Below are 22,287 nucleotides of genomic sequence, written 5' to 3'. Positions count from 1 at the left end.
AAGGTGTACACGAACAGAGAGACAACCATGTGACGACGCAGCAAGACGCTGGCCATCTATAAACCAAGGAGAGAGGCCTCAGAGGAAACCAGTCCTGCTGGGACCTTGATCTTGAACTTACAGCTTCAGAACTGTGAGAAAATAAATTTCTGTTGTTTAAGCCACCCAGTCTGAGGTATTGTCACAGTAATCCTAGTAAGCAGTGAGCAATGATCAAGAGGGGAAAGAAATAAAAAAGAAAAAAATAGAAGAACAACCTATTCCAATTAGACTAAAATCTAAAGCTTAGTGGCAGATTATCTTCAGTTACTTTATTAACATTTACTAAGTTAACTTAGTGGCAAGCACTGTGAAGACAGTGGAAGTATAATAATAAGTTAGTTAAAGTTCTTCTCTCAAAGCATTTTCAGTCTAGTTTAGGAAGGCGACTAAAATTATGATGAGGAAGGTAATGATGATAATGATGATGATGACAACCTTAGAAAGCTGTATAAGTTTTGCTTAAAAGATGGAAATAAATTTATTAACATAGTTTATTGTTTTTAAAAGCTATTGTGTAATTCCAAGTATTAAAAGGGACTATAAAAATATAAATATAAATATATTAATAGTAAGTGATGATGATAGTGATAATAACAATGATAACAGTTAACCTCTACTTGGTCTGAAGGAGGACAGCAACACTAATGAGGCCAGATAAAGAAAGGAGTTTCGATATGTCGATTTTGAAGAATTTGTGGAACTTACATGAGGGAAGAAGAAAAAGCAGTGACGGAATGACGAAGCCATATTCAAGGGGAGCATCAGACCTGAATCTATACACAAGCCTCCCAATGAACAGAGAATGAAAAATAGTGGGTCAATGAGAGGACCATGGGTAAGATACGTTTAGAAATTTCATGCAGAGGGCCAGACAGAAATAGAAAAGTAGGAAGGAAGTAAGAGAGCTTTAATGATGGCCAAGCAATCAAAAAGAAGCATTAGAGAACTAGCTCATATTTCCAGTAAGATAAGGGTTGACATTTATCAATTGAATTTGACAATAAGGACATTATTGGCAATATCTGCCAAAACAATTTCAATAGAGTAGAGGCAGAAGCTATAATGCAATGAATTCGAGAGGAAATGAGAAGCAAATAATCAGGGAGTGTTAGTGCAGACTTAACTTTCTAAAAGCCCGTGTGAGCAGAGAAGGAGGGTTATGAAGCAATAAGAGCATAGTAAAGAGAAGCTGTTCTTTAAGTTTGAAAACAGATGTAAGGTGAAGGAAAGGAGTCATTAGCAAACCTAAAACAGAATACATAGCAGAGTATCAAGATATGATGGGTAACTACTGCAGGTATTGAAATAATGATCAAAATACATCTCAATCTTTTACAGTGGAGGAAAAGAAGGAAGAATGCATTTAGAAAACTTTAAGCTCAAGGGTGATCAGAAATTAAAAGTGTTCATATTTTATAAGGACTTAGATAAATCTAAGTTGATCGAAGACATTTTCTGAGACTAAAGAAGATAGAAACCAGGTAGAGAATAGAGACTATTGTTTGTGTTGGAAATAAAAAAAAATATGAATGTTATAAATGGTGCTGAGACAACTATGGAGGTTGGAAAACATAAATTTGTATTTTCTTTTTTTTAAACCAGGAGCTCATATGCCTGAAAAAGCAGATGTGGGCATGAAAGATGGAGAGAGACAATATTCTGATGAGATGATCAAGCACCTGAATTGAACCATGTTCAAACTCAGTTGAGCACCTAGATCCTGTCATTCAGAATCATTAAATGTCTGTACTCTAGTCTAGAATTGGTAAATTAATTTTTGCTTGAATAATTTGAGTTAACTTTCTGTTCTAAAAACTAAAAGTGACATTACTTCTCTCAACTGAATAGGAAAATATGTTAGGTCAGGAAGGGAATGACAGGTTAGAAGAAAAGTGGAACAAATGATGGAAAATGTCTGTCGAAGCTCAAAGCAGGTAAGGTGAGGGTAAGAGTGTGACAGTATTGGAATGTTAAGACAGTATGGTAGAGATGTAGTATTTGCTTTTTAATGTGAAACATTTCTAAAAAAAATAATGCCTGGTTCTTGAGTGGAACGTTGGAATAAGTTCAAGGATTTGTTAGGTTATTCTCACGTAGTATGAGGCTTTCCCAGAATATGACATTATTAAAGACCAGTTACAAGCTCTCAGCTCTGTGTTTAGTGTCTTACACTAGTTATGTTATTTAATTTATCTGAGACTTAGTGTCCTCATACATAAACGAGGATAAATGGAACACTCATTTCAAAAAGTTCTATAGGGATAAACTGAATTAATCTAAAACATAGAGTATCATGATTACATTTAGCTTATTAAATATTTAAAATATTGGTTTAGAGAAGACAGAGTCAGGTAACTATATGTTTAATGGATATGAAAGTATCTATTAAAATATGCCTTCAGAAATTGGTAAGAATACTAATATTAATGATATCAAAATAATAAGATAAACAAAATAACTTCCATATTTAGAGTGTGTTTACTGGCACCATTCAAAATAGTAGAATATATCCATTAATTCATAAATGTATTTATTCATCAAGAAATGTTTATTTAGAATCTACAAAGTACTTGTCACTATTCTGGAATCCCTTAGAGAGGTCTGTGAAAGAGTTAAGTACATTAGGGAGTTTGGAGAGAATAAAAACAACAACAACAAAGAGATGAAAACATAGCTGTAGAAAAACTGACATTTCAGACTTTGAAAATGATTAACTTCTTTCTATTTGGGCAAAGAGGTCATTGCTGGTCAGATAAAATTTATTCTTCCATTCAAAAAACATTTTTAACATTTTCGCTGCAAGGAACTGCACAAAGCACCTGATATACAAAAATGAGTAATATAAAGTAGGACAGCAGGCAGTCCCTGCATCTTTGTGTGGTCTAAGGTTCAAAGTCCTGAGCACTAACTGCCAGTGCCTGCTTGTTTGTGTTCCCAGCAGAAGGCCCTTCATCCTGTATGAGGATGGAGCATTTGGTCCTTGCGGTAGATTCCCTCTACAGCTAGGTCAAGGCCTCTCTTCAAGGAACTTCGCTATATAATATTTAGGTAACAAATTATACTTCAAAAATGCTAAGTGGTGTTTGTTACTTATTTCTACTAATCTTCAACTGATTAGTAGATTACTTTGGTTAGCATCTTATTTAGAAATAAACAATCACAGAAAATTGTTGGGTCAATTTCTTTTGTGGTTGTATTTCTTCTGTCTTGTTTTTCTCTACTTGGTTGTTTTTGCTGCTGAATATTATAAAATTAAATGCAGAGAAATTAAATAATTTTTTTAGGAGTATGGTGCTCTTTGTTTTTATTTGTAATCGTGAAGTTTTGTTTTTGTTATAATCATTTCATGACATGCCTTTGCTTTTCTTTAAACGTTGACATATGGAAAATTATTTTGACATCCCCAGAAAAGTTGTAGAATCTGATATATGTTTTTTAAAAAACTAACCTAAAATATCTGAGGTGAAACAAAATAACAAATAGTTGTTTGACAATAAAAGAATATACTGTAAAGGCTTTCTAGAGAAGCACTGACAACTTGCCGAGCCTTATTTGTGGCTTTCACTATATAAGATTTGAAGTAACTAATCTTTTCTCCTGCAACCATGAGGATGACTTCAAAATTTATCACTTCACTCTCGAATTCTCTTACTAAACTGCAGGATAATTATAAAAATCTGCTGATCATCTCTATCTAGAAGCCATGTAGAAGATTCAATCAAAATTGCAAAATTAAAATAAAATAAAATTGTAATTTCCAAACTGAAACTCTTTCCTCTCCTGATTGCATTTCCCAGGTTACTTGCACTAGAAACGTGGATGGATAATGGACAGCTTGACTTTTTTCCATCCCATACATGAAACCATTCACTAAACTATATTACCTCCCACACATTTTTGAGATCGATTCATTCTTCTCCAAACACTGATCTAGGTGAAATAATAATTATCTATCTTCTAGTGTCCTCCAGCAACCATCTGTGTTTCCATACCTTGAGTTTTTCTAACCTACAATTTATTCTCCCAACTGTCACTAAAGGTATTTTGTGAAAACATAGGTTTTATGACAGGTCTTCGCTAAAAAATCCTAGATGATGCCCAGTTGCCAGAACACTAACAAAATTTGTTTTATCACTCACATTAATTTTTTTTCTGTATATGGACCTGGAGACAGATTTAAAAGGATGTAAGGCAAAAGTGGGAGGTTAGCTATGAAAATATAAAAATATACATCTAAGTAATAAAGTCTTATAGTACAAAAGCACTGAAAGATTTTTTTTTTTTTTGGTCACCTCAGAATAATCACAATAGAAGTAGAAAACAATAAGATGTTGAGAGATTAAGAAGAATGACACACGTTTAAGAAACAAAGTACTGACAAGCCAATAGTGGTGATTGAGAGAGAAATGAGGTGAACCAATGGCCAGCTCACATCATCGAAGCTGAGAGCAGGACAGTGACAACAAAAGTCCCTGGAGCAAGCAATGCCATTGTCTGTAGAGAACAAATTCAATGACTTCAACAACATATGCATCATAAGACTTTGCCAAAATAAGACAGGCATTGACAGAAAGATCAAGCAAAGGAAATGGGAGTCTGGTGAGAATTTGAGGCATGGATATTTTTAACCATTGTGGATTTCTCTTTGTTCATCATCTTCCAAGCTGGTGATGCCAAAGATATTGAGAGGGTGAGGTAGGGAGATGCCAGGGACTGGAGAGAGTGGAATGAAGAATTGTCATTCATTAGGTATAAAGTTTTAGTTATGCTAGATGGGGAAGTGTTGGAGGTATACTGTACAACTTAGTGCCTACAGTTAACAACATGGTACTGTGCACTTCAAAATTTATTAAGAGGGTAGATCTCATGTTAACAGTTTTTACCACAAAAAGACAAAAACAAACAAACAAACAAATGAAAACAAACAAAAAGCAAAAACAAAGGGAAATGAGGAAATGGGGAGATGTTGAATAAATCTATTATCTTGATTGTAGTTATGACTTCAGGCATGTTTGTATATGTCCAAACTAATCAAACTGTACACACTAAATATGTACGTTAATCACGGTATATCAATTGCTTCTCAATAAAACTTTTTAAGAGGGCAAAATAATCTACCAAAATAATAAAAATAAAAATGTTTCATTTCAGTACATTTTCCTTTTGTAGTATCTATAGCATGTACAGCTATAAATCCACAGCTTTCAATTTCTCAATGTTAAGATAAAAGCTTTTATATCAACTGATTTACTGTTCTAATTTTAACATGTTAAAGCCACTTTCAGTTGTCAAAACATTTTTAATTATAAAAGCTATATTTTTTTCAATAAATAAAATTTGAAAGTTTTTTTAAAGTCTATATTTAAATGGGCTCCACCCTGGTATAAATTACAAGCTACATGAAAAATTAAGAAGATACATGTAAAGTGTGTAAGAAAGAAAATAGAAAGAAAAAAAGAAAGAAAGAAAATTAGACTGAATTATAATGCACGTTTGCATCAGATAATATATGTTCCAAATCTGAGACAAGAGAAGAATCCTCTTCTTCAGAGGAGTTAAAAATAGCTTTAAAAGGATTGGCCTGAGTTTGAACTTTTGAAGATAGCAATCAGAGCTATAATCTGAAGACTCCTAAATTTTAACTCCTTAAAAACATGTTTCTCTGATAACAAATTTATATCATAATTAGAAATGTAAATTGAAAAATTAGAAAAAAACACTGTTCCAAAATCACTGATTATTGCTTACAAATAATGGAAGCCTTAAAACAATGGAATGACATCTATAGAGTACCAAAAATATTTGATAATGCAAATAAAGAGGAGATAAAAAATATCTACAAAGAACCGATGATTGGAAGAATGTCTGAAATATCATTTATAATAACAGACATAATAAGAAATTATTATTAGAGCCTAGAATTTAGTACTTAGCTAAAATATTATTCTAAAATGGAAGTAAAATTAACTCAATTTCATACATATAAAAACTGAGTTTTTGACTCAAAAAATTTTGTTGAAAGAAGTTCACAAAGATCAAACAGAATTCAACCAAAAAGTAAGCGTTCCATGCAAGTAACAATAGTAAAAGTACCATTTATGTGTAACAAGAGATTAGACAATTTAGAAAAACGTCACTGTTGATATGACAATACGTATGGGCATATATATAGAAAGATATCTGGTTAAGTGTGTCAGAGAGCTTATAAGGTAGTTAAGATTTATAGAAACATTATTTTAAGGATTATATAAGCTCTATTTTATACAAATTCTTCCAGAGAATTCGAAGAGAGAAAAGTCTCTTTTAATGTCTGTGAGGTTAGCATTACCTCGACTTCAATATTTCACCAGCACAATATAAAATCCTAAAATGCTAAGTAATAGTAAACAAAATTCAGTAATGATAACAAAACATTGAAAAATTGAAAAATAATTAGTCAAGGCAGAAAAATATTCAATAAAATTCAATAGCCATTTATAATTTTTTACATTGTAATAGAAGAAAATATTTTAACATGATAAAGCGTATCTACCAAAGTAATATGGCAAACATTATATCATTGGTAAGATCATAGAAATATTTGTATTAAAGTCAAGGAAAGCCCATTTGTCACTACATGAACAATATAATTGAAATTCTAGCCAGAAAAATGAGAAAGGTGGGAAAAAAGTAAGCACTATTAGGATTGAACAGGAAGAAACAGTCTTGCTTGTATTTGCAAAAGACATTATGAATATTGGACATCTATAAGCATCTACAGACAAAATGTGACTAATAATGCAGTTGAGCAAGGTTGTAGGTCATGAAATCAATATATAAAAACAAACTGAATTAAAATAAATTAGAAAATGCAATTAAAAATATGCTCTTTTCACAATGAGAAAACACCTCTAAATTAGTATCAAATTTAACCAAAGAATTTCAATTCTTCTCTGAAAAAAGAAAATGTTAGTTTTATATAAGGCAATCAATGAAAATCATTATTTATGGATGAAAATAATCAGCATTATAAAGATAGCAGTTTTGCTCTGAATCAACATATAAATTTGAAGTGCTTCCAATTAATAATCCAACAGATGTCTGTTATGCCACTTGAGTTAATTCTATAATCCAAATAGAAAAATTAAAAACTAAGACTATGAAGGACTACTTAAAACAATAAGGATATGGCTCTTAATCTACGAGATTTCAAGGTCTATTATGATGTTTGATACTTAAAACAACGTGGCATTATTCAGGATAGACCATAAAACAGTATAGAGAATCCAGGCATAAAATCAAGCATATATAAGATATTAGTGTATATGCAGGGGCTAATACACACACACACAAATACATACACACATACATATATACACATTAATAGATATGTGTGTATTATATAGAATTATATATTAAATACATAATATATTAGTGTATTGTCTATATACTATATAATATGCATGTGTATATTCAGTGTGTGTGTGTGTGTGTGTGTGTATATATATATATATATATATATATATATATATATATATATAGCTATGAAAAGGGATGGATAAATAAGTGATGTACAGGTAGTGACATCAGAAAGATGGTGGAAAATAAGAGGACTCCATTTGTATCTCCATTTAGCAACAATAATTTGACAGCCATCTATGGACAAAAGTGCTTTTGTGGGAGTTTTGAGTTCAGGTAGGACATTTGTAGTCCAGGTAGGGCTTGGCTATAGCCCTGTTTGGCTTTGGTCCTGTTACCAGCACTATAAACAAAGAGACATGGGAGGACTCACACCCATCCATGCCTTGTTCCTGGCCATCGACCCCGAAGTGATCTGTGACCAGGCACTCTTGGCCACAGTCCAGAAGCCCCTGGAGGTAAATAAGCCCACCAAACTTGGTCAACGGTAGCTTCTGAAATGACTCTGTAACTGGGCTTCAGCCTCTCTCTGCCACAGTCCACGAGCAGTCCTGCCAGGCATCAGGTCCAGGCAGGAGACAATCTGATCTGCATCCCCAAAGATCCTGAAGGGGTAAAGTACTGGGCTCTACCCCTCCCAGCCATGGTAAGGGAACAGTTGTGCAGACCTGGTGGGAGACATGCCCATCCCTGCCTCCAGTGCTAGGGATGCAGACCTCGGTCTTGGCTGTGGACCTTGAAGGAGTACTGGAACTCAGGTCTAACCTCTCTCAGCCATGACCCAGGACCAGTCTTGCCTGTTCAGGGACCACCCAGAGACCTGGCAGGGCTCCTCCCAGGGACCTGGTGGGAGCCACACCCATCCACGCATTTGATAACAGGCCGACTATCTGCATACCTAACAGTGGTCATTGAAATGGACCTTTGTCCCAGTGCCACCCTGCTGAACAAAATCCTGGATACAGTCCCATCTATCCAGGGGCTAGACAGGACCCATGCCTGCATGAGCCCCTGGTAACAAGCTCATCAATTGCAGACCCATTTGCAGAGCTAGCCTCATAACCTGGTTCCAACTCAGCAGGACTGCAATTCCAGAGGTATGGGAACAGCGTGGTGACTATGGTTAACCATCTCATTGTATACTCAAAAGTTGCTAACCAAGTAGATATCAAATGTTCTCACCGTACGCACATATTCAAGAGGTTATTATGTGAGGTGATCAATTGTATGTGTACATGCATATGTATATATACTAAATATATACACATACTAAATCATCACGTTATATACCTTAAACTTACACAATGTTGTATGTAAATATTATTTCAATAAAGCTGAGAAAACAAAGTATAATGTATGGGAAATCGTCAGTCAAATTTTACTCTTATGATAAAAGTAAATATCGAATTAAAGATATACATGTGAAAAGTAAAATTTTTAAATTTACTGAAGATAATAAAAGAGAATATCTTTATGACTTCAAAATAAAAGGAAAGATTTCAAAAATAAAACTCATAAAGCACAAATCATATTAAAAAATGCTCTTATTGGAACACATTAAAATGACAGAGTTCTTTATGAAAAAGGTAGTATACCCAATTTTAGAAACAAGCCATAGAATTTGAAAGAATATTTGAAATGTTTAAGGCTGAAAGAATTACTATATGACACATTTTGGGAGTCTCCACATATAAAGAAAAAGATAAGTTAATAAAAGCATGTAAAGGATATGATTAGCCAAGACAGAAAAAACCACGCAGTTCCTGAGCTATATAAAGATATGCTCAATTTTTCTAATGTCAGATAAATTCAAAGTAATGCAACATTATATGAAATAAAATGGTAGAAAACACAAATATTCTAGAAATACAAGTAAGACTATACGTATATTAGAGTCCAATTTTTAACATCTAGTAATGTTGAGAACATTTACAACCCATCAATTCCCATGACAAAAGTTGAGGAGCAAGTTTCTACATTTGTCAAATTTGTGTAGTAGGTATACGGGTTTTTTCTGTGCTTGAAATTTTTCATAATGATACTTTTAAAAATGCCAACACTGAAGACTCGTAAGCCATCAAAACGAGGAAAGAAAATCATCTCTTGAGTGAAAAAGGTGCAACACATGAAGGAGGGTGTGTCTCAGATCTCACAACACGAGTGCACATCCACTAAGAATCCCATTCCCTGATTTTTAATTCTTCTTGGAGAAGCACCAAGATGCTCTTGGAAAGGACTGAAAATGACTCCAGGCCTGATAAACTCTATTTAAAGTGTTAGAAATAGGTATGTAATTAACATTTGCCAAAAGAGCCAATTATTACTTGATGTTTGCTGAGATTGTTTACCATCTGTCTACTTATCTATTATTTACACCCTTATTAACGGTATCCTCTCATAGTGTAGAAGTGTCTGTTTCTAAAGCATATACAGTATAATAGGGATAATTTCTTTGCATTTTTTCTTTATTTTTCCTTTGCATTTTCAAAAGAAACTGATATTAAAAATAGGACTTTGACAACTGAAAGTCTTTGTCAGCCTTCCCATAACTTCCCATAATTTGTGACAAGGAATTTACCAGGAAAAATACTGGCGACAGATTTCTCACTACCACAAAAGGTTTGGAAATGGTACCTCTCTATGTATAGTAACCTTCATTAGCCGAAATAAAAGGTTATTGTGGTTACCAATGACAGTACGCTAGCTTCGCCAGGACAATCTTAATTTTTATCTATTGGCCTAGGAGACCATTCGATTTATTATTTGTTCTTAAGTTTATTATTTTTAAAATAAAGTATTATTATTACATCATTGCATATTTGTTATCATTACATTACAATAAATTAAGATGGGTTTGGTAATACTCTGTTTCTCACTTGGTCTCCATTAAAAATTTGTGAGAATCAACTGCACTAAAAAGAGTTCTCACTTTAGCAGATGTTTAAATCTAAAAGATGATTAATGATATCCATCTCTCTTTTCTTTGACCTTTCTTCATGCAAAGTACTAAAACTCCTTTTGAAGGACAGGATGTGTAACACTTGAACATAAGAACTAGTAGTCTCAGAAACCAGAAGCTAGGGACTGTTAATCCTTCTGGTCTCTCAGGAGAGAGGGGACTATAAAATCATGTCTTAACCCTGGCTGGCCACTTGTACCAGCCAATTACATCATTGTCCATGCCACAGCCTACAAGAGACCTTTGTTAGCCTGGTTACCATTCTATGGGGCAGTGGCAAATATGAACAATTATAGGTTTGATTTTTCTGAGATATGAAAATACAGGCTTAGTCATTTACCTATAAGACATAATGAGCTGTCTGAATACTGTTGCTACAATGCTTTTCTGTCACTTTTATGTGGCTTCAGTCTATAGCTATTTGTTTCATTTTGTGGTCAACACATTTTATTTTTAAAGAAACTCCTTTGCTAGAAATGAATTCAAGAAAAAAAATAATATTTGAGGAAAAATTAAGCACCAAATTTCTGTTTCTCTAGAAAATTGATGATGTGTTTTTATGCAAATGTCAGTCAATCTTTCCCATAATCTAAGCAGGATATGGTGATGATACCTATTACCACTAGAAATTCAGAACATTCACATTTTCTTCTGCTTGAAAAGTTAGTAGTTAATTCTCCAAGTTGGCTCCACTTCCAAGAAGGCCCCCCAATGATCTCTGCCTTCTGGTATTACTGCCTATGAAAGTCTTCTTCACACAAGAGCTCGTCAGTATGACAAGTAGAAGAAGTGATGATAGCACCGACTCACTTTCTCTTTCTCTCTTTCTTTCTCTCTCTCCCATTGTCTTTCTACCTCTCTACCTCTCTCACTCCGTCCCTCCATCCCTCTTTGCTCTGGGGATAAACAGCTGCTATGAAGAGGTCTACATGGAGAGAGATTGAAGCCTCTGGCCGATAGCCAGACAAGTCGGTGGCCTGCCAGCTACTGTGGACATGAGCTTGGTAGTAAATTCTTTAGCCTTAAGTGAGCCTTGAAATAACTATAGGCCCTGTCAACAGTTTAACTGCAACCTTGTGAGAGACTTGAGTTAGAACCAATGCCCAGTTAATCTGTTCTGGATTTCTGATCCCCCAAAACTGAGTCCTTTTAACTTAAATTTTAAGAAAATTCATTATGTGGCAATAAATAACCCATGCATTGTTTAAAAGGGGCTATGACAAACACAATTACACAATTATTTAACACGTATAAGTACAGAAAGTACATTTACATACCATCCTATGAAGCTTGACCTTTCATTTAGACCAAGTGACTGTTCTTCTGAATTAATTTCTCTTATTTTCTACTTCAGTTTTCCTGTGAATATACAAGAAAATAAAGCAAATGCGTTAATGTGTTAGGTCATGAGCAGAACTTTGCTAACGGTTGGATATATTAGTTATATGTCACTATGTGAGATGATTCAAATAGAAAATGTATTAATTTTTAAAACATTTACATTTTTTAATATTATTAACGAGATTAATTTTTTAAATTTATTTTGTTAAAGGCAAAAATCTAATATTATTGTAAATGCCATTATAATGGAGTTAAAAAGTTCAATAGATGATAAAATTGTTTGCTTTTGAGGTAACAATGTGCACAGTAAATTCATTGTGAAGTTCAAAAAATCAGAAAATAGTTGGATGATAATAAAATGTATGAAAATTAAGAAATTTTTGGAGAGAAATGTACTGAAGGTTTGGATTTCATGTAGACATAACATAGTTGTGTCCAGAGAAGTGGTGTTATTCTAATAATTGAAATTGTAGTTTTCCACATTTATAAATATTTTATACATACAAATTTGGAATAACTAAACTACAAAAATTTTGTGATGAAGCTCACACTGAATACCTAAAACTACTTCAGACTATATATACATATTTTCTCATTCTTTTGCCTTTCTTTAGAATGAAATCATGGACTTTGATATTGTGGCATGTATAGTTGGCAATTTTTTCAAATGAATAATAAGCATCAGCAACATATATAACCAGTTTTGTCTTATAAAAAATGTTAAATTAATAACTTCTAAATGGAAGCAAAAAAAGTAACTGTAAAAACATTTGGGCTGAAATATATTTACATTTTAAGAAAAGTTTAGGATGAAGAATATCTTCCGTTTAGCGAAACTTGCTCTGAACTTAGTAGGTGCCTTACTAAGAAATACTATTATGATGTTTTCGAATGGCTAAGAAATTAAGATATGTCTGAGACACTGTTTAAATTATAAAAACAAGCATCAAGATGAACTAGTCTGCTTATTTTTAAATCAGATAAAATCAATATAACATAAATGCATAATATATTAATATAATGTATAACATGTAATTATATATTATATAAGATACATAATTATATTATCAAATAATATAAATGTAATGAATTTCCTTGTTTTCCTTTAATATAGTTATATACTTATTATTCATATTTTTATTTTTTAAAAGATCATTAGAACTATTTTATGGTTCTACCAATATATTAAAACAAAATTTTGTCACTGAATATTAAAAATTTATTTTATTTTAGATACTTTTAATGATTACTTTATAACGATCTTGGTTTAGAGAAAAAAAATAAAGTATTAGCCCATTTATTTTAGGCATATTTCACAGGTGAGCGTATAGTCCAGTTCTGTTGATCAAAGATAAACACCTCCACATTGAATGATAAGATTTGAATAGTAAGAAGTAAATGGTGTCAAATTAAGAATGTGTAAGCACTTATTTAATAATAATGTCCTTTTTATAAGCTATGATTTAAGTTCTTATAGCAGAAAATATTTTCTAATGATTTAAGATTACTTATATAAATATAGAAACTAGTCAAAACTTGGGTTGAAATCAATTTAGGTATAACTGCAGCCGGTATTATAAGTTGAGATATAGCCTTTTTTCTTTTTCCATTGCATGGATAGAAGTAAATATTTATCTTAGATTTCACTCACTCTTTACAGAAAATGTCCTGACTTCTTAAAAAGATTCACATCCAAGTACAAATACAGACTATTTTTGGAAGTATTATGGATTTGTAAAGGCAGAAAGGTTTAAGCAATCAACAGAAAGTCTAAACTCCTAAAACAATTCAGAAGAGAAGTGAATAGATGTAGAGGAAAGAATAAGGAATCCCTGAATCCTGGGACTTGATTTTTTTTCCTTCCAGGGAGCTTTTGTGCTGAGAATAAAGCACGGATGCCTTAGATAATATTTTAAAATATCAACCTTTCTATGGTCGATGAGTTTCCTGGATTGTCGGCAAATCCAGAAAACTGACAGACACCACACACAATTTATAATGGGTTCAGAAGGAAAGGCTTACTTATATTTATTAGCTATTGGCATTTCTTTTTCAACCACTGAAAGGCAGTACCAGAATGCCTAGGATTATCCCTTGTTAGATAATAGAATATCTGTAACTGGGAGCCCACCGTTTTTTTCCATTCAATCACCTTCCTCCCCCACATCTTCTCCAACAAATACAAGGATTTGAAATTATTCATTAAAACTTGTCACAGAGATAATCCAGTGGTCTAAATAATATATCTCAGTATGCCACTCTCTAAGTCGGAAGTTTTAAAGGAGGCTCACATGAAAACAGCATAACATGTGACAAATACAAGTAAAATTTGCACTGAGTTTTCTAATCATGAGAGTTATCTATTACAAGACGAAATGAAACAAATTCTTTCCAAATCCTCGACATACTTCAGGGAAATATTAGAAAGAATGTATGAAAAAGATCTTTACTTTACATCTGGTAAAACTGATTTTAAAAAAAAGAATGATGCTCTCAGAGGTTACTGAGATAAATTTTGTCTGTACCAGTAAATGTCTGCCCCTTTCCAAATCAAACCAGGGGCAGCCAAATGCAGCTTTGCGAGTGAGGAAGGAAGAGAAGAATAGTAAGGTAAGAAATAGTGCAAAATCTGACCATCAGAGCCTCCTGCATTGCAGAGTTCTAAGTATCAGTTAGACCTGAGGCAATCCGGAATCATGTGATTTCTAAACTGGTCATTAGGGTAATTAACCATCCCAGTTTGCTTGGGACATTCCAGATTTTAGCTCTGAGAGTCTCACATCTCAGAAAATCACTGAATCTTGGGGAAAGTTAAACTGTTGGTCAGCCTAGCTGTACTGACATTTTGTTAAATGAAATAAAAATAGCAAAAGCTATGAGAAATCGTATTTCAACCAGTGGGTTGAGCATGGGGAGGGTGTATGGGGTCAAAGAATGAATAAAGAGGGTGGAGTTAAGGATGAAGTCATAAGAAAAATAAATTTACTTTCTCCCTGCATCAGCTCATTCAATAAACCACTTCCACTTGTCTGTTTCCCAAAACTCACTCAATTATCAACCATGCTGGGAATACTATGAAGAAAGTTTAACCAAATGTTTATATCATCATGAAGATTAAATATATAAATAATTATGACACTATTCTCTGTCCTTTTTACCCATGTTTTTGCTCAAAGTAACAGGGGGATACGGTTTAAACTGTAATATTTATTTTGCCTAATTTTGGGCCAAAGAAGCAAAATCAGGACTCTGCTTTAAAGTAAATTAACTCAACAATCTTTCAAAAGACAAGATTTAATTACAAATTACAAAATAGGTATTGACATGGAAATCATTGTTTCTATATGCTTCTCAGTGTTTTTCAACAACTCAGAGACAAATACTTATCAATAATATATTTTTTATGTGTAAATTCTCCAAACCATCTAAAACATCCAAAACATCCATGGCAAGAGAAGGCCCTGTTTCTCCCCAGAGCTTTGCATATGATGAAGTCAACAGATAGTAGATAATGGTGCAGTATTATATCAGGTCATAATAAAAATATTCACGATATAAGGATACATCCAAACAGAAGTGTGACTATGAAAGGAATTATGTGCTCATGTTTCTCATATCACATTGTTTAAAAAATTATATCAATCATTTAAATGAGTAGTAATTGGTTATTTTTTAAGAAAAGATATCAAGTTATCTTGAAAGATTGTTACAACATAGTTATTTTTCAAACTAAAGACTACTTTTCCCTGCTCTATTATTTCAATGATCATGACTTTATTATTCCAGTCACATTTCTTTATTAGTTATGGCTACTTACTTGGGTATATTGTTGGTGATCCTAACAGTTTGTTAGTGGAAGATTATCTCTTACATGAACAGAAGAACAAGAAAACCCAAAACATAACAAATTTTTCTTATTTTTCTTTTCGATAATCTGGAAAACAGAGTTTCAAGGAACTACTTGGTGGTGCTTTCCTGCTGTGTAATTTTGAGTCCCTTTTAATAGACTCCAAAATATCACTGAAGCAGCGATTCAAACCTATGCAGGAGATTGAAACCTATTAAGGTAGGTAATGCTCCATTTTCCACCGGCCTCTTGTTGAGTTTATTAAAAACAAAACAAAACAACGGAGAAGCTGCATTAATAAAACTTGTCTAAAGCTCTTCATTAATTCTCTTTGTGTGAGGCAACTTTGAGGGGAAATAAGAGGACCAGGCCTCCCGATGCTCATCTTAAATTTATCCCTGTCCCTCGGGGCCACACGGTTTGTCTGGAAATGTCATGAAGCCTGGATCCCTTGTGAGAATTTTCAGCACTTCAGCCTCAAGTCTCAGCTGGAAACCCCATAAGCAAGGTCTTTCATGTGGTATTTCAACATTTCTCACTCCAGCCTCTAAAAGAAATGGAAACAAACCTTGTCTATGTTTATTAAAGCCCTAGAAGGGAGGTTGGATTTCAAGACTGTTCTTCCAGAAGGGTGAAAGGTCAGACTGGGAGTGAAAAGAAATAATAAAAATTATTCTCGTCTCACTTCAGTACTTCAAGTTGACCTCCTCACGCCTAATGGGGATCCCTGGTGCCGGCAACACGACGTCCGTGCAAGTGATTATCTTTCCATGATTGTTTTCCTTACATCTCTGCATGTCTGTGTAACATACAGCAATAGCTTTTAGGAGACAGAATACTACTCACAGGAGCTCTTATTTATAAGCAGATCACATCCATCTTCAAATTACTGTATTTGAGTATATTTTGAAAATCACATTTTCATTTCAAGTACATAAATGCAACTAAACGTTGTATTATCATGCATTGAGACATCATAATAAGAGCCAGCTCTCATTCTTATTTTCAAGTTAGAGCTTTCACTTCTTAACGTGGCACATACTTAAAGTTTAAAGTACTTTCATCTGCATTATTTTGTATGATTCATTCTAAGTGGTAGAGAGATAGAGGTACCACGGTTTTACAAATGAGGACAGTGCTGCTCCTTGTGATCAAGTGACTTGCCTAAGACAAAGTAGCTTACTGAGAGTAAGAACCACGACTTGGAAAAAGGTCTTCTGACTAGGTACATGGCCTATTTTTTCAAAGAAATACTTCTTGAAGGTCTATTGAATTCTAAGTATATTGTATGCGTTATTTATTGTTATATTAAGTAATACATATTTGCATAGAATTAAAAGTGCAGACACCTTTTCCTCACTGCAGAGGGAATGCTTACTGTAGAGTTGGAGTAATAGGACATATACACAATTATGATAATGTGTAACCCAAGTCAATGGTAAATTAATGAGCAAATAATAGTCATGACTATTCTGAAAAGGAAGAAACATCTTGCCTGCGGTGGTGAGATAAGACTTCCCAGAGGGTATTATTTTGATGCATTTTCCACCTCCATCTTGTAATATAGCCCACTCTACACTTGCGTGCAGGACGTAGAGAGATATTGAAAAAGTAATAATTTTATATCAAATAGTCTGACTATGTACCACAGGTTTTGTTATACGTTATATTATGCAAATTCTAACAATAATTTTGCAACATAAGAATAATATTATCCTTGTTTTACAAAGATGTGCACATTTATGCTTCAAGAAGGCAGAAGTATACCCGTACTCAGCTAAAAATTTAAGCTTTAGATCTGGAATTGAGCCCTGAATGAATCCATAACCCGGCATTTCAGCTACAGTTCATACCATCAGGTATGAAAGAAACAAAATAGAATTTGCCTATGAAGTTTAGATCAGTAAGGCCAAGAGACCTCTGCAGTGAGTCTGTGGTGCTCAATTAATCATAGGTCTTCACAGTGGCAGTAAGCATGCTCATCCTTAAAAGCGACTAGGATGGAGCAGAGATATTCCAGGGAAAAATAATCTTTTGATGATAAAGTCAAGAACATATGCTTGGGAAACAATGTAATCCAGATGCATTTCGTTTACTGTAATAACTGTCAATTACTGAATGTATCTTTACATCATATGCACAAATCTCGCTGTTCTTGATGACTCCAGAATGGATCCAAGTGAAGATCCTGAATCAGTTGCCATTTTTATGTTTTCTCTACTTCTAAGGGGAAAATAGAGACTTTTTCCCCTCGAAATTTTTTTTTTCAAAATTATGCAACTAATCCCAGAGAAAAATTATTATTAAATATGTAAGAAAAACTTGGGAAACAGATCTCTAGTTTTGATCCTGCTTATTTCTTATACTCACTTGGCTAAATATCCTAAATAATTTCTCTTATTTGTAAAATGGAAGTAATATTAGATCATGCTTCATGAGACATGAGATAGGGGAGAAAAAATTTCTTTATTCTTCCCTCACAGGAATATTATAAAATAAGTCATAATATCCACAATTCCTTTCTGATTCATCTCCAATCTGCCAAAAAGAGGAAAAAAAAAAATTATAGGAGAGACTGTGATGGGTAAAGTTAGAGTGTGTAGCCTCGGTGCGCAGGTTCATTGAGGAGCCACTCCAAGGCTGGTTGTTCAATCGGCGTTCAGCATTTAGTAAAACATCGGCCTCTGTATCTTCAGTGAAAGTAATTTGGCACTATAAAGAAAATCTAATGTTTGACTGACAGAATTCTTTGCTTTTCAATTACTTTTAATTTTTTGGAAGTGTGCAGATACAACTATACTAGCACATCGTCTGCCAAAGGAATTAAAATCCAAATATATGTAGATATCAAAACTGATTTAATCTTTGAATTTCTCTTGAACACTTTCTTTAATGCTTCTCTCCACAAGTCTTTTCATTTTAATACGGCATCTAGAATCATTCGATTTCTAAGGTGGAAAAAAATAAGTAAGCAGTATGAAGTCATTTTGAAAACTTTTCATATCATATTTTTAGACAGAAAGTTAAAACTGCATGATAAATAATTTTGTAGAAATTACTCTAAGGACTCTCTTTAAGAGTGTTGTCAGCCTTACACTTTAATACTCAAACTTTGTAATTACATACTTTCTTACGGGCTTAATGGATCAATCTCTTCTACCAACTGATAATTAGATAAAACAATAACGTGACTATTTTGTGAAAAATAGTTTAAGCTATTTGATTCTCAAAATAAGGAGTTAATGATATAAGAACTTACAAAGTACTGAAGGCCATTTCAGTAATGAGAGGCAATCGATCATTTCTTCAAGCAGTATTATGCCTTCTCTCCTTGATTAAAAGAGTTAAACTTACAGAAAATATTATGAAATTAGGAAAATATCAATGTCCTCTTTGTATACTAAATTAATGGGGGGAAGGGACTAAGAAAATCTTTCAGATGAAAGCATTGCAAATAAACTGCACATTTGGATGATCATGGAATAACTTTTCCTGTCTTTCATGTTTTGCTCTGGGAATGTATTAATCTTTAAAGCCCTCTTACATTATAAATATTGCTTATGGCACAAATCATGCAAATTTATCCCCCTTTCATTACTTTAGAGCTTCTCAGGTCAAGAGTTATCATTCAGATAACATCAACTACTTCAACTAAATCGTATTATATATCTATGTCAGTTCATATTTAAATGCATCATGTAGCACTATGATAAATCTTTCCTGGCCTTTGGCAAAGGTAGTAATAAGAGGCTCTGTTTAGAAGAGAGGGGTTTTACAGTTTAAGGGCACAGTTCCCAGGGAGTTAAGCAAATAATAAACAACCCTTTTGCCCAGAGAACTTTCAAAACGGCAAGACACAATGTCAATTGTATTAGGACCAGAGTGTTACAGAAAATGGTCCTGTGGATACCCCATTATAGAGGGTCGGGGAATTTCCCGCTTAGCCCTCAAGGTGTCCAGAGAGAAACAACATACGACAGCAAAATATATGATAAAATGGAATGCAAAAGCACTATCTTAAACTACTGTTAAGTAAATTTATGAAATCTTTACATCAAGAGTGAGATGTTCTCTTATGAGGATTTCTTCTCTCTGGATTCTAAAGATGCATATACTCTCGTTGCATATTCACTACGGACACCCAGCTCCTCCATTAAACGTTTCTAATCTGTTTAATCACTTTCCAGATTGGCAATTCCAAGAGGGCAGGGCAGCCACTCATGCAATGAGTGAAGTCGTAACTAAGTAAAAAAATATATAATTTATTATTCAGGATACCTATAGGGTAAGTATAATGCACACTATCTTTTTTAAAGATAATCTAATCTTGGATGCCATATTCTGGTCCAATTATATAACTTGTTTTTGCATTTTTGGGATTACTCTTAAGAAATTCATTTATTTGTAAGATAATTTAAGAACTAAAAATACATTTTATTCAACATTTGCGTTACTGAGCCTTCCATGCATTACCTTAGAATAATAGCAGTTAACACACATTTACTTTGATTCGGCACAAGTCACTCTTAAATGCTTTCTCCATTTATCCTCTTTCATTACTTTCTACAACTTTTTTGGGGTAACTATTCTTCATGTTCTCATTTTTCAGGTGAGAAAATTGAAGCTGGTGAGTGTCAAGGTCACATAGCCAGTCCATGTAAGAGCTGGGACTGGACCCCAGGAATTTGAAGCCAGAGTTTGGTTCTGATCTTGTCTCTATAGCGCCTCAAGGGATCCATAATGAAATATAAAATAAAGACAAAATTTCACCCTCTTTGAAGATATTACAAATAATTTATTGAGGGTAACTATCAAGGCACAGTTCCAGAGCAAGAACTGCCTCATTGGAATAAATCCCTAGCTGCAGCCATTGCAAGAAAAATAAAATAAAATTCTTGTTAGGAGATGTAAAGCTTGGGAAAAATTACCTGATCGTATATGTGCATTTCTTATAGTTCTTAGGTTGGCCCCCCACTTACGTCAGCGCTAAGACAATATCGTTTTTCAGTGATGATGATATAATGATCGTGCAAGTGAAAATAATGAAGAAAAACAGCTTCTCTCTGTAACTTATAAACTAAACATAAACATAGTTTGTTAGGTGACATGAAACAAAAACATTGGCAGAGGATTATTCTTGCATTCATGTTTGTGGATGAGAAAATTCTGCAAATTTGGAGAGCAAAGCTGAATTAAAGGTGGTCCAAAATATACAGTGTTTTAATAACTAGAGCAAACTGCTTTGTACAAGCTTATCAGTACCAGTAATTGAACTTATTGTAAAGAAGATAAACAGGGTCCAGTTGGTCACGCTTCCCTTAGGGGTTGGGCTGCATCCCAACCAGAAGTAATCTGCAGTTTTATATGTGACTATGTGGCCTTTGAAGTGTTTGTAGCAACTCCTGCTAAAGTTTGGAGATCAAACACAAAATAGAGCAAAAATTAAAATGAGAAGAAGAACCTTTCTAATTAGTGATAACTCTTAATAGGGTGGCCTCATTTTTCATTTTTGTTACTACATATAGGCCAACAATATCAATGGAGGTAGCATTGGATTTAAATCTGGAGTGACTGATCAAAACATAATTATTTTCTGAGATACACATATAATCCATTGCTGAATTCAATTAAGGAGCCTTCTTGGAGCTGTACATAGTTTCAGTTCAAGTTTGATCCAGAATATTACATAATTTGCAAATTCTCTACAAGCTTTCCGCAATAATTTCTTTTTAAATTACTTGAATTTGAACTACAGTACTATTGACTTCTCAAACTTATTTGAAATAATACGGCCTGATTGATTGTTCAACATTAAAATGTGTTACTATCATGAGTAAAACACGTAGCCTTAAAGGACCCCAGGCTTTGGTCTCGCATACCAGCGAGAAGACACAACAAAAGGACTGGATTGTGAAATTTCAGAAGACAGTGGCAGCTGGAAGTCCTGATGGGGCTCCACTTCTGTGCCTTGATCCTTATTAAACAAAGAGAACGAAGTACTAATGCCATTTCTTATCATTTCCGCACAGAAAGCACTACCAACTTATTCCATATCTAGACCTTCTACTAAAGACTTAAAGGCACATGCCCTTTGATATATGGCTCAGCAATTGTGGAGTTGAAAAGGAAATGGGCATTAAATAGCCTTTTCCAAAAATGAAACTGAAATGTAAGGCTCTTATATTGGTGAGCTTAATAATTCTATATATAATATATACAAGTGCTTTACATTAAATATGTATTCACTTTTGCACTTAACACTGCACAGATATGTTATTTCTCTTCAGTAATGCTTTTAATAATGAATGAGTCAGTTAAGCAAAATATACCCTATACATTTGAACATTCAAGTCAATTTTTCAAGTTTGGATCCCCCAATGTTCATCCCCAACCTGTTTCCTTCCATGAAGATGCCAGCACAGATGTCCACCTAGACTAGTTCTCCATTTAACATTATAATTAAATGGCAACAATCCAAAATCCCTTGAAATAAATTTAGTTTCGATGAGTGTTAATTTTGTAGACACAGTGTCCTGGAAAGCAAGTATTGGGTCACTCAAAAAACATGTATCACATATGTGTTGCCTTTTGCCCTGATATATGGGATGAAAATTTTTTAGTATTAAAAAAAAAAAAAATCAACTACATTAAATCCATGAAAATTAAACTTAGAGACAAAAAATAGGAAGGAAGGAAGGAA

The 22,287-nt window shown here is 33.6% G+C and overlaps 1 long non-coding RNA gene across 1 annotated transcript in view; it reads right to left on the bottom strand.

Moving 5' to 3' along the window:
- The window catches only part of LOC120619584 (uncharacterized), a 315,847-nt gene that overhangs the window by 76,453 nt on the left and 217,107 nt on the right, over positions 1 to 22,287 (bottom strand). The window contains exon 4 of the long non-coding RNA XR_005657565.1: positions 11,677 to 11,758. This is a non-coding gene — a long non-coding RNA (uncharacterized LOC120619584). The remainder of the gene's footprint in view (positions 1 to 11,676; positions 11,759 to 22,287) is intronic.

The sequence above is a fragment of the Pteropus medius genome, unplaced genomic scaffold, assembly GCF_902729225.1.
Source record: "Pteropus medius unplaced genomic scaffold, Ma_sr-lr_union100, whole genome shotgun sequence".
NCBI lineage: Eukaryota > Metazoa > Chordata > Mammalia > Chiroptera > Pteropodidae > Pteropus > Pteropus medius.
The sequence above is the reverse complement of the archived record's forward strand: the minus strand, read 5'-3'. Positions and strand labels throughout refer to the sequence as shown.